A 12,574-nucleotide genomic window follows, 5' to 3' on the forward strand; every position below is an offset into this window, starting at 1 on the left:
CTCTCTGATCATGTAGCTCAGGCGGTTATGAACCTGACCCTGAGTAGCATCCTGCCCTCACCAAGAATACCTCAGTATAAAGAAAAATTCACGTGAAAGAAAACAAAAGCTGGATAAATGCCTGGTATACACCTCAAGCAAAAAAAAAATGAAAAGACCAATGGTTAGACCACAGCTGAAGATAAAAATGGAATAATGCACGTCAGGAAATAAATCACTTGCAGCTTCACAGTAGTGCCCTTTATAAAACCAAAAGTTGTAACTGAGATGTAGTAGACAAGGTAGGAAACGGTTCACTTGCAGTTTCACACCACTTTATTAAACAAGAGTAAGCGCTTTCGCGATCTAAGTCAGCTGATCGCTTCTTCAGACTCATAAAAACAGTTAAAACATTGGTATTTAAAATATGGTTCAACCAATGAAAACACATATAGAGCTATGACATAGACTAATTAAAATTGCATACATCAGTACATTAATTTGCCTTATATTCTGCATAAGATGAAATAAAATATACATATAACAGGCACATTTTATGTAATAATCCATCTTACTTAATGTTTTAGTGGTCTGGATTTTAAAAAAGGGTTCAAGGAAACAGCATTGTTCAATCCAGGAGACCTATCTGCCTGAAGTAGTAAAATCCATCTTTGTTCTGCTTCCTCTACCATATTCCTTATATCACCTCCCCTCTTACTTTTATTTATTATTTCTAAAACCATGAAATTAAAAATATGTTTCCTATCTTCTTCTTCCACATGTTTTGCTAAAGCACTTGTGTCTTTTTTATTTCTTATATCTCTAAGGTGTTCAAGGATACGTTCCTTTAGACACCTATTGGTTTTGCCTATATAAAAGGCATGACAGACAGTGCAGAAGCTGAAATAAACCAAATTTTGTGTTCTGCAGTCAGCATAAAAATCTATATCAATTATAAATCCTAGTGTAGGATGTTTATATGTAGATTTACACTTAAACACACACACACACACACACACACACACACACACACACACACACACACACACACCTTGATTGGCTGAGCTCTGTAAACCCATGTTTTCCCTTCCATCATTTGTTTGCAATATACTATGTACAAACTCTCCAAATGTCTTGAGAAATCTTTTCATTTCTGTTTACCCTTTCTTGACCAGATTAGTCCTAGTAAGCTAGTGACCTCTTCTCATGGGAGACCTGAATTAGTATTTATACTATTAGGGGAATTTAGTCACAGCATTGTAGAACTTCCCCACTCTTTTCAGTAGGTAAAGTGGGAGTTTTTACATCCACTTGAGCTACTACCAGTCAGGTCTCAGTTTAATGGGTCATCTGAGGGATGGCACATTCAGGAGTGCAGCACCCCTTATGCTTCAATACCATGTCAGCAATCAATCTACTTACTGTGGGAATAGAACCCAAAGCCTTCTGCATCAAAGGTAAGTGTGCTACTTGTTGTATCAATGACAGTAACATTTTCCATGTCTACAACTATCACTTGGGTGCAGGTCCTAAATTCAGTCTCTAAGGCCAAGAATAATGCATCATTGGGCCCTAGTAATATCTTAGCATGCCTTTTAAAAAGCCAGAAGGATGATGAAGTAACTTTTTAACTGTAGCTTTGAGAAACGCTTTGTGCATGTGAATGGTAGACTGAAACATTCATTCCTCTCCACAATGGCAGTCCATCAATGATCCCTGGGAACTACAGATCCATAAGTCTGACTAGTCTCATTTGCAAAGCCATGGAAAAAATTATCATGGGAATGATTAATAATGACACAGGGAATCTCCAGACACTGGACACAACCCAGTTTGGCCCCTTCAAAGGCAGATCATGCTTACTCAGTCTAGTGGACTTCTTTGAAAAGGTCATCAAAGAAAGGTAGGCTTACTGCCTACCTTGACATGGATAAGGCATTTAATAAATTACTGCATTCAGGCATTGTAAACAAACTCAAGGAATTAGGCATTAACCACTATGTTGTGCGCTGGATAGCCATCTGGCTTTCTGATAGGACCTGAGAAGTTAGGATTGGGCATGTCATTAAAAGAGTCCATCAGGGATCTGTACCAGGCTTTCTACTTTTTGGCATTTACTTCTCAGAAGTCAGAGTCAATCTCAACGGCCTCTGCCTGACCAAGTTTGCAGATAACTAAAAACTAGGAGCAGTCATAGAATCCTCCCAGGTCACTAACATTCTAGGAGGACTAACACAGACAAATGACTGATGCCAAAGCCAGAGCTTAAATCTCAGTGCCAAGAAATGCATAATAGTATTCTTTGAGAATTCAGCTACCCTAGAAAAATACTTCACTGATAGCACACCCCTAAGAATGAACACAGTAACCAGGGATTTGGGGACATATGTGTTTAGTAACCTGGCTTTCAACTAACACATGCCTTGGCTAGAAAGAAAATCATTCTGTGTTGCTCATCTTATAAGCAAGGTCATGGCTTCTATGTCCAAGGAGGTCAGTGTTTCTCTGTGTTTGGCCCCCATCAGACCCATCATTGAGTAAAGCACTTCCCTTCAGTATGTACCTGACCAGGCACATGCTGCAACTAGGGCATCCACAAAAGATCCTCCTGAAAAGAATACAGGGCGTTATCAACATGCCCAATGTGCATCACCTCAAAAGCCTTATCTTTCGGTTCAATTTATGACAGACTGTGGACAGGTAGTCTGTGCCTTGCATATAAGTCATCCTTGGATCCTTCTCTGATGGACCTTTTGCACATCTGCAAAACCAGTAGGATCAGAACTACTCTATCTGGAACATGCTTTCCATCCATGTGAAGCAGAGTTCTTCCCTAACTTTATTCAAGCATAACCTGGACGAGTGGATGGGAAATCAAAAACTCATCCCTGATCTAGCACCTATGCCTTTGATGGACAGAGTCAGTCTAGTACTCATACCTTTTCTTACACATACCTCTTAAAATAACCTCTAAGGATCAAAAACTTGTGGGATACATTTGGGATGCACGGCTAAGCTTATAAAGGCCCTGGTGCTCATTAGCCTAGTATATACCTATGAAGCTATAAACTTGCTCCAGCAAAGCAATGCCCTGAAGTCATTCCTGAAATGGGATGCCCATTTAACAAATAACAATGTATATGAATTTATACACATTGGCCTTTTAAGTGCAAGTTCATATTATTTAAGTGCTTGTTCCTTTGCACTATTATATAATATTGCAAAGTAAAGAATAAATACATATGCACAATAAATACTGAAAGCTGAAGAATTATCATATCAAGCTGATGATCCGAGAGGAAAATAGATGCAATGCATAGATAATGCAGTTAGATGAATAACCCTGATGTTCTGAAATAAACAAAAACAGTTGCAGAGTTTTTAAAGTAAACATAAAGCAGCATTAATCTATGAGCTTCAAAGCATCAGTAGTTCTTTAAAAGCACATGTCTGTCATCAATCTGTACCAAGCAGATGAAGGCAAGGTACAGCCAAGTTAGCAATGATGACAGAAACAAAGTAACACACATCAAGTATGAAAGGTTTTAAAACCCAGCAGCTCCACTGCTCCAGAAACTGAATAAGAATTCATCTAAAAATCTATGACACCATTACCTGCAGTCTCTAAAAGTTACTTAGTTAAAACAAGACTCCATCCTAGGTGGCCATCTGCTGCCATCTTCGACTGTGAGCAGACAAGAGAGACGACTATGTCTTAAGTGTTATTGCATATTTTAGGCATTATGCTCTCTTCTTCATAAGGGATTCATATTTCACTTTTCTATTTCATTGTTCTGTATTAGACTGTTCAAAGTTTGTTCGAAACCTCATATTTTGAAACTGCTTCTTTCTGTATCATGATTATCGGGTCTCACACCTGACCTTTTTTTGAGCTTTATGAATGAGAGCATTATCTGATTTTAAAATATATACTATGTTAAAAATAGACCACTGTATTTACATAGTTGGAGTTTTGTGAGTAGATGTACTGGACTCTATATTATGTTATTGAACGACGAATTAATCGAATACATCTTTATCGACACATAAACATTGAACACTGAAATTGCCAAACAGCCACTTCAGCGATTTTTTTCCCCAGGGGAAAAAAATTGCTTGGCAGAAGAAAGAAATGTTCAAACCCTACATAGTAGGGGGCTTCACCCCCCCACCCCCTAACTAAATATACCAACTCCAAGATTGCACTACAGTAGGGTAAAGGGCAAATCTCTGATGCATAGTAACTGCTGACCATTTGTGTGTGGAGGCAAATTTAGTCATTGACTGGTTTCAAAATATTGCATACAGACACAGCATTGTGTCTGAAAATCAAAGCACAAAACTAAATAATTATTAAAATTCGGCATCTACAGTGCCCATGCAACAAAAATTAACACAAATTCCAATGCATCTCCTAAAAGAAGCCAGACCTAATTATTATGGGATTATTGAGTTAATTAACTGTGTACCTGCAGCTTGGGTAATTACAATGCAGACTTAATATAATACTCCTTCGACACATTGTCATACAGAGCACACTGCTGAGTGCTTTCAGGTAGTAGGTAGCCTCCCAGCCTATATAGTTCTACTGTTTGATAATCTCTATTTTGTTGAGATATTGAAATATGAAACTGATCAAGTACTTACAGGGCATCTTTGTAGCAGTGGTAGTAATAGTAAATCAGTGGAAGCAGACCTTTGATAGCTGCAAAAAGAAAGTTACATTGTAAAACATTGTTATATTTGACAGCCTGAGTAGTATGGCTACAGCGTATCCAATGTTTCCTGCACTCTGACTTGTGAAATTTCTGATGACCTAAAATGGCAAACAAAACTTTCCATAGCAGTACAAGCCAGCCCATTTGTACAGAGGGACTTTTCCTAATTCTGAGGTTGGTAATCTAGAACCAAGTATTGGCTTGAAAGCCAATAGGGCCATTTGAAATGTTAAGTATCTGTAGGCCAGCTTTCCTTGAATAAGGGAGTGGGTTTTTTGCTGGAATAATGAGTCCTGGTTAAGGACAAGGAGTTGTACTGAAAAACAACAATAAAGGATCTCATTATCATAAGGGATACCCTGCATGTGGGCCTAAGTGCAAAGATCCATGCAATATCAATTTCATGCATAAAGTGAAATATAATTCCTGAGCTGCCTACAGTTCTATGACTGCAATCATTTCTCCTCTCTTCAAATAAGCTAGTTAGAGAAGTGAGGACATGAGAGAAGCTTGAGGCCAGTAAAGGTTCTGATAAATTCTCTACATCTTGTCTGCAGTGGTGCCATATAGTTTCTGTATGTCACTCACAGGATACTGCAGTATATCTATCATAGCTAGGTGGCAAGGCATTTTCATTGGACAGCTCAGGTTGGTTGCATTGAATGTGATTGAAAAGGCAGTTCTGTGCATATGTGGCTTTGTTGCAGTAAGTCTCAGAATTTCACTCCTGGGCAGCGCACAGCAATCCAGACATACTGGTTATCAATCAAAGATAAAGTAATTCTACCACCAGGCTACTCCATATAAAATGCATTACCTAATGAATAGGAGGCATCACTCTCCTGTACTCTAATAATGTAAAATTAACCACATACACTCAATGTATCATCACACTGGACAACAAGGCAGTTAACACACACATACACACACGCGTGCACATACACACACACACACACACACACACACACACACACACACACACACACACACACACACACACACACACACACACACACACACAATCTCTATAGTTATGCTATATATATGCAGCCAAATACTGCTGTAAAGAACATTAACACACTCATAAATATATTATCCTAGCTAAACTCGATTATACAGAATTATGCCATCCTAAGAGATGTCAGGACAGACAAAGCAGAGAACACTATCTCCACAAATGTAATCATGTAATCCTATTTGGCTATCAGAACTAATCCAATGAACTACAAAAACAGATAGTCTGCTGGTACACAGAGCATCTTATACTGGTGAGACATCTCCTCTCTGGTCCAGTAATCAAGGAGCCTGAATCCTCACCACTGACACTGGAGAAGGATGTTCACTTGGAACACAAATAGATACACCTAGTATTTCCAGATGCAGCTCTCTGCATTAAGCACAATTTCCCTTAGGAGCACACAGGGAACACACACTCTGCCCGAGGTCTGAGTTTTGCTCTCTGTCTCTCCCCAGGCCCCAAGTAAGGCTCCCCACTGGCACAGCTGTAGATTTAAGTCCTCAGCAGAGTTTCCAAACCAAGTCCTCCACCACTCTGTCTCTGTGAAACCAATGCTTTGTGTCCCTGCTCCAAGCAGCTGGCACACACACTCTTTGAAATTTGATTTGAACACACACACACACACACACACACACACACACACACACACACACACACACACACACACACCTGGGAAGGACTGGCACAGGTTTACTAGCTATTCCCCCTTCCACCCAGACTATAAAGTTGTTACTGCCACCAAACACTCTCAAAAAGGCTACTCTAAGGATCTTACAAGGGTACTGAATTACACTGAATGAAATTAATATTAATATGAATGGTAGGTTGACTAATGCAGTAAGTTTTTTTTAGGAGTGGCCACAAAGTCACGAAACAGATATGAGTACTCTCAAAGGTTAAAGTATTCTTGGGGCGTGGCCAAGGATGAACACAGGATAGCAGCAGATTTCTTCAGCTCCACCAATTTCATTACACTGACAGGAATTAATTACTTAAAAAATTAATTTTTGAAGTAATTTTCTTTCTAAATACGTTTGTTTTATATAGTTCCTGAACTATATCTAAAAAAGAAAGGAAATCTTAACAATATTCCTGTCAGAAATCACTGTGGAAATTTTCCTGTCAGTTTATCAGTCTGAAATGAGTTCCAGTAAGACAAATTCTCAAGACTTCAGCATCAAGAAAGAACTTCAGTCTCTGATAATTATAATCCAGCAACTTACTGATAAAATGGATAAAATGGATACTAAAATAGACACCTTCATAGAAAAAACTACAAAACAAATAGACCTGTTACATACAGACCTGCAACAACAGAAGATCCAGATGACAGGCGTAGAAGAAGCTGTGAATGACATGGAAAATAGAATCCAAGAAGAGGAAATCAACATTGAGTTTCGGCTGAAACAAAATACACATCTACAAACAAAGCTGGATGATCTGGAAAATAGATCTAGGCGCAATAACATTAGGATTTTTGGACTGCCAGAAAATATTGAAGGTAACAATATTACTTCTTTTTTAACAACTTGGCTCCCTGAAACTTTAGACTTACCAGAAGCATTCTCTTTTGGTATCAAAAGAGCACATAGATCTATAGCTAATACTAACTCTAACAAAAAATACCCTAGATCAGTTATAGTTAGATTTCTATCATCTTTTGATAAAGAGATGGTTCTTAAATCTGCTTGGGCTAAAGCTCCTGTTAAGATTAATGAGACAACTGTGCGTTTTGACAATGACTATTCTTCCATGGTAATAGCTAAAAGAAAAGTTTTTCTGCCACTAATAAGGGAGCTTAAAAAAGCACAGTTTAAAACATACCTTCTGTTTCCTGCCAAGCTTAAAATCTTCCTTCCTGATGGTCCTAAGGTTTTTGATGATTTAGACTCTGCTTTACTGTTTGTCAAAGAAAAAGGATTTTGGATAAAATAGAAGAAATGGAATGGGCTAGTCCTTCATTAAAGAGATTGGCAACTGAAGCTTCGTGGAAGACTTCAGAGAAGAAGAAGAGACTAAAAAACAAATGATTTGTTATATGTTTTTCTCTCTCTCATCATTTTAGTTCATTATTAATCTTTTTGAATATAGTTCCTGCATTTCCAGAAAGCCACAAATATTTTGGAAAAGATTTAATCAAAGTTATTCTCTATGTGCAAAGAAATGTTTTGTTTCATAACCAGTCAAAATACCTGAAGATTTAATGGCAAGCTGTGATTCAATTTGTTTCTCTTTCTGAAAAGAAGTAAGGTTAGTAATTCGATACATTTTTTTATCTTTACCTTTTTTTCCTTCTCCTTTTATTATTTTCTTTGTTTTAACAATGTCATTCTATTTAGATTATGTAGTGGGTAAAGGGTGGGGAGGGCAGGAGAGAACAGTAATGAAAATATCATTAATAGAATAATAACATATTTATTCCTTGTAAAAGTTTTTATAAGTTCTTCAAATGCTATTTCTAATTATACTTTCTTGATTATACTGCTTATGCTTGTTTGTAAATAATCTGTTATGCTTTAACTAATAATAATCAGAACTAAATAAGAGTAAATAATGTTTTATTTTTAACTCTATTAATATAAACAGTAAGTAACATTCCATTGTATATACTTCTTACAGCTTTCTCTTACATGTTTTATTTCTGCCTCACTCCCTTTTATTTTCTAATCTCTTTTCTTTTCTTTATTAATATATAGAAATGCTTTTTGATTGTGTGGGCACAGTGAATAATAGGATTTGTATGAAAATTGAGTTGGGAGAAGAATGTTGAGTTTTATTGCTTGTTGGTAATTTTGGGCTTAATTTCACTTACATAGAGGCTGTAATGATCTGTGGAATACATTGTGAAGGTTTTGTCATGTTTAGATGCATTTACACTGCTAAATGAATGTTTGTCACTAGTTTTAATAAGTTTCCGCCAAAATGTTAAGAGAGACAATCTGAGATGTGGGCTGTCTCATGCACAGTGTTCATGAGTTACTTCAGAAGCTTCAGCTCACAGAATTCTCACAGAGAAACTGAAAGCAGTTAGTATAACCTTTGACATAGTTATCACACTGACACACCACAGATTCAAGAAAATACTCTATTCATAAAATATGTCAGTTATAATGTTTTGTTTCATAACCAGTCAAAATATCTGAAGATTTAATGGCAAGCTGTGATTCAATTTGTTTCTCTTTCTGAAAAGAAGTAAGAGGCTGTAATGGTCTGTGGAATACATTGTGAAGGTTTTGTCATGTTTACATACATTTACACTACTAAATGAATGTTTGTCACTAGTTTTAATAAGTTTCCGCCAAAATGTTAAGAGAGACAATCTGAGATGTGGGCTGTCTCATGCACAGTGTCCATGAACTACTTCAAAAACTTCAACTCACAGAATTCTCACAGAGAAACTGAAAGCAGTTAGTATAACCTTTGACATAGTTATCACACTGACACACCACAGATTCAGGAAAAATACTCTATTCATAAAATATGCCAGTTATAATGAGTCTAAATGATGTAGTTTCTTGTAGTAAGTAAATGTCTTATTTTAGAAGGCATAGAAAATGAAACATTTATTTAAATGTTTTTGAAAATCTACTTAACAGCAGCATAATAATCTGTGTTAAAAATTTGTGTTCCAAACATATACTTTACTATAACTCATTTAATTCATCTGATTGACAAGCATAAATAATCTTATAACTCTATTCTGGAAGAAATGTCATGTGATATATTTTAAAGCAGTAGGTTAGCATGATTGTAAAATCTGGTTACTAAAATGTGTTTGCTATGCATTATTTTGTATAAAGCAGACAGATGTATTCTAGGGACAGCAAGTAGGATAGTGCTCAACAAAGACACAACTCAGTGAGATCATATATATATATATATATATGTGTGTGTGTGTGTGTGTGTGTGTGTGTGTGTGTGTGTGTGTGTGTGTGTGTGTGTGTGTGTATGTGTGTGTGTGTGTGTGTATGTATGTGTATGTGTGTGTGTATGTATGTGTATGTGTGTGTGTGAGTGTGATGGCTTTTTTTATATATATATATATAATAATGCAAGTGTTTCTGAGAATCTGCATAATTATCCAATATGATTTATAATAATTTCTATGAACACAATATTTTACTCTATTGACAATAATGAGTTTAAGTAAATGCTCATATACAAACAATTCAAGATTTTTTTTTTGGAAGCTGTTAATAGTATTCACATGACAGAAAATAGATGCATCTTAATATATGTAATGTCTGAATCATATTAGCCAAAGTTTTTGATTTAAATGAATGTTAGAACCTAATTTTCTCTCCTCTTGATTTCTAACATCAAGATTATTTGAATGTTATTTGAATACAAGTGTTATATATTACATAGATCTATATAGTAGTATGAACAGTTTTTAAAAAAAAAAAAAGTTTATTTTAGTTTATATGATGCTGTTTTACCAAATGTGTAGTTTTGTCTTGATAGATAATTGAAAACTGTTAACCTAAGTTAAATATAACTAGTATTAAATTGATAAGGTGGTAGCTGAGGTACTGCTGCTTAGAGTAGGGGGTTAACTTGAGTAGTAAATATTACTCTAAGTTGGAGTTTTCAACTCCAGGCTGGATGCAAGGTTTAATCCTTACATTATTTTCACTTGTTCATTGTTATATGTATATAGTTTTGACATCCACAATATATTTTGTACACTCATTGTCACTACAAACAAAATTGAATCCTATACAAAATCCCATAAGAGATTTAATAAATACAGCTATATTTAAAGGTACACCTAAAAGAGGAGATGTAACATTATTTATCTTGTTATTTGTTATTTCGATCATAAGATTCTTGAGTTTTAAAAATGCCAAATGACATCTTTAAAAGGAATTTCTTTAAACATTAATGGATTGAATAATCTGTGTAAAAGGGCAAGCCTAATAAGATACATTAATTTACACAAGGCCAATCTAGTCTTCCTGCAAGTAACCCATCTCTTGAAAAAAGATATTGATAAACTAGTCACTAATAAGTATACAGTATTGGTTAGTTCAGAGCACACTCAGAAAAAAAGAGGAGTGGCTATTTTATGGAATAAAAGTGTGCCCATTCCTAAAACCATTAAGTCTTATCAGGATGACAAAGGAATGTTTTGCATGGTTAAAATACAAATTAATGGGAAGACTTTTACACTTTAATTAATGTATATTGGATACCTGGAATTGGTATTAATACAGTGAAACATCATATTGATAAGATCATATCATTCTCTATAGGGGATATTATTTTAGCTGGTGATTTTAATTGTATACTACATGAAAGTGATACTACCACTATAAGGAAAAGAAGAATTACATCTAATGCAAAAAATTTAAATGATTTTGCTAATTCTTATCATTTGAATGATATTAATAATCAGATAGATTCAAAATCATTACCATACACATTTTTTTCTAACAGATACAAAACTTATTCAAAAATAGATAGGGTCTTTATTTCTAACCAGATGGTAACAGATTTAATTAATTCCAAAATCATTTCATGTCCTATATCTGATCATAACTCAATTGTTTTTGAATTCATGATAAAAAATACTCGTAATGTTCAGATCAAAAGGATACCAGCATACTTAACTCAGCTAAAAGACTATAAAGAATATATACTTTCAGAAGTACAACATTTTCTAGACATAAATAATACTCCTGAAGTCTCCATTGTCTATGTTTGGGATGCCTTAAAATCATATCTATATGGACAAAGTATCAGATGGTATAATAATAAAAGGAAATCTTGGGATAAGGAATTGTTAGATATTCAAAGTAAATTAGACTCTTATAAACATAATAATAAAGAAAATATTATGGACAAGAAAGTTATTGAAGAAATAAACAAACTAAATGAGAAATACAAAGAAATTTTAACTCATAAAGTTAAAATAACTTTAGAGAAATATAAGTTTTTGTCTTATTCAATAAGCCCCAAATACTTACATAGACTTAAAAATAAAACAAAAAGATTGAATAAACAAAACCATATCAAAGAAATCTTTTCTCTAAGGAAAAAGAAGAATGTTTCTAGTATACCAGAAATACTGGATGAATTTAGAAATCACTTTCACAAGATTAACCATAACAACATTAACATGGAACCTAAAGATAAAATAAAGGAGTTTATAACCACAAACATGAATAAAAAGCTTAATAAACAACAGATTAAACTATTGGACAAGAGTATTTCATATACAGAAGTTATTACACAAATAAATAAGCTTAAATCAAACAAAGCACCGGGTAATGATGGTATTATACCAGAGATATATAAAATCCTTTCTAAAACTACATATTCATTAATACATAAGGTTTTTATTTTGGCCCAAACTGAGTTAATAACCGGCCCATCTTGGCAATATACATTTATTTCACCAATTTTAAAACCTAATAAAGATCCAACTAGATGTTCTTCATATCGACCCATCTCATTACTTAATGTTGATTATAAAATGTTTATGAGTATTTTTGCTGATAGATTGAAGACAATCATCCCCGGCATTATAGATATAGATCAGACGGGCTTCATTGTAAATAGAAATACTTTTGATAATATAAGAAGAACTTTAACATTAATTGATTTTGCAAATAGGAAAGGAAAGATTTAACACTTATTAGTCTTGATATAGGTTCAGCATTTGATTCAGTAAGTTGGGACTATCTGTTTACCTTACTGAAATGCACAAACTTCTCTGATGCATTTGTAAATTTAATTGAGCATTTATACAAAGGAATGCTGACTTATATTAAGGTAGGAACATATGTTTCACAAAAAATACCCATTCTTAAAGGTACAAAGCAAGGATGTCCACTTTCTCCACTATTATTCACTT

This window comes from Protopterus annectens, chromosome 2.part1 (genome assembly GCF_019279795.1).
Source record: "Protopterus annectens isolate FY-2018-M chromosome 2.part1, PAN1.0, whole genome shotgun sequence".
NCBI lineage: Eukaryota > Metazoa > Chordata > Ceratodontiformes > Protopteridae > Protopterus > Protopterus annectens.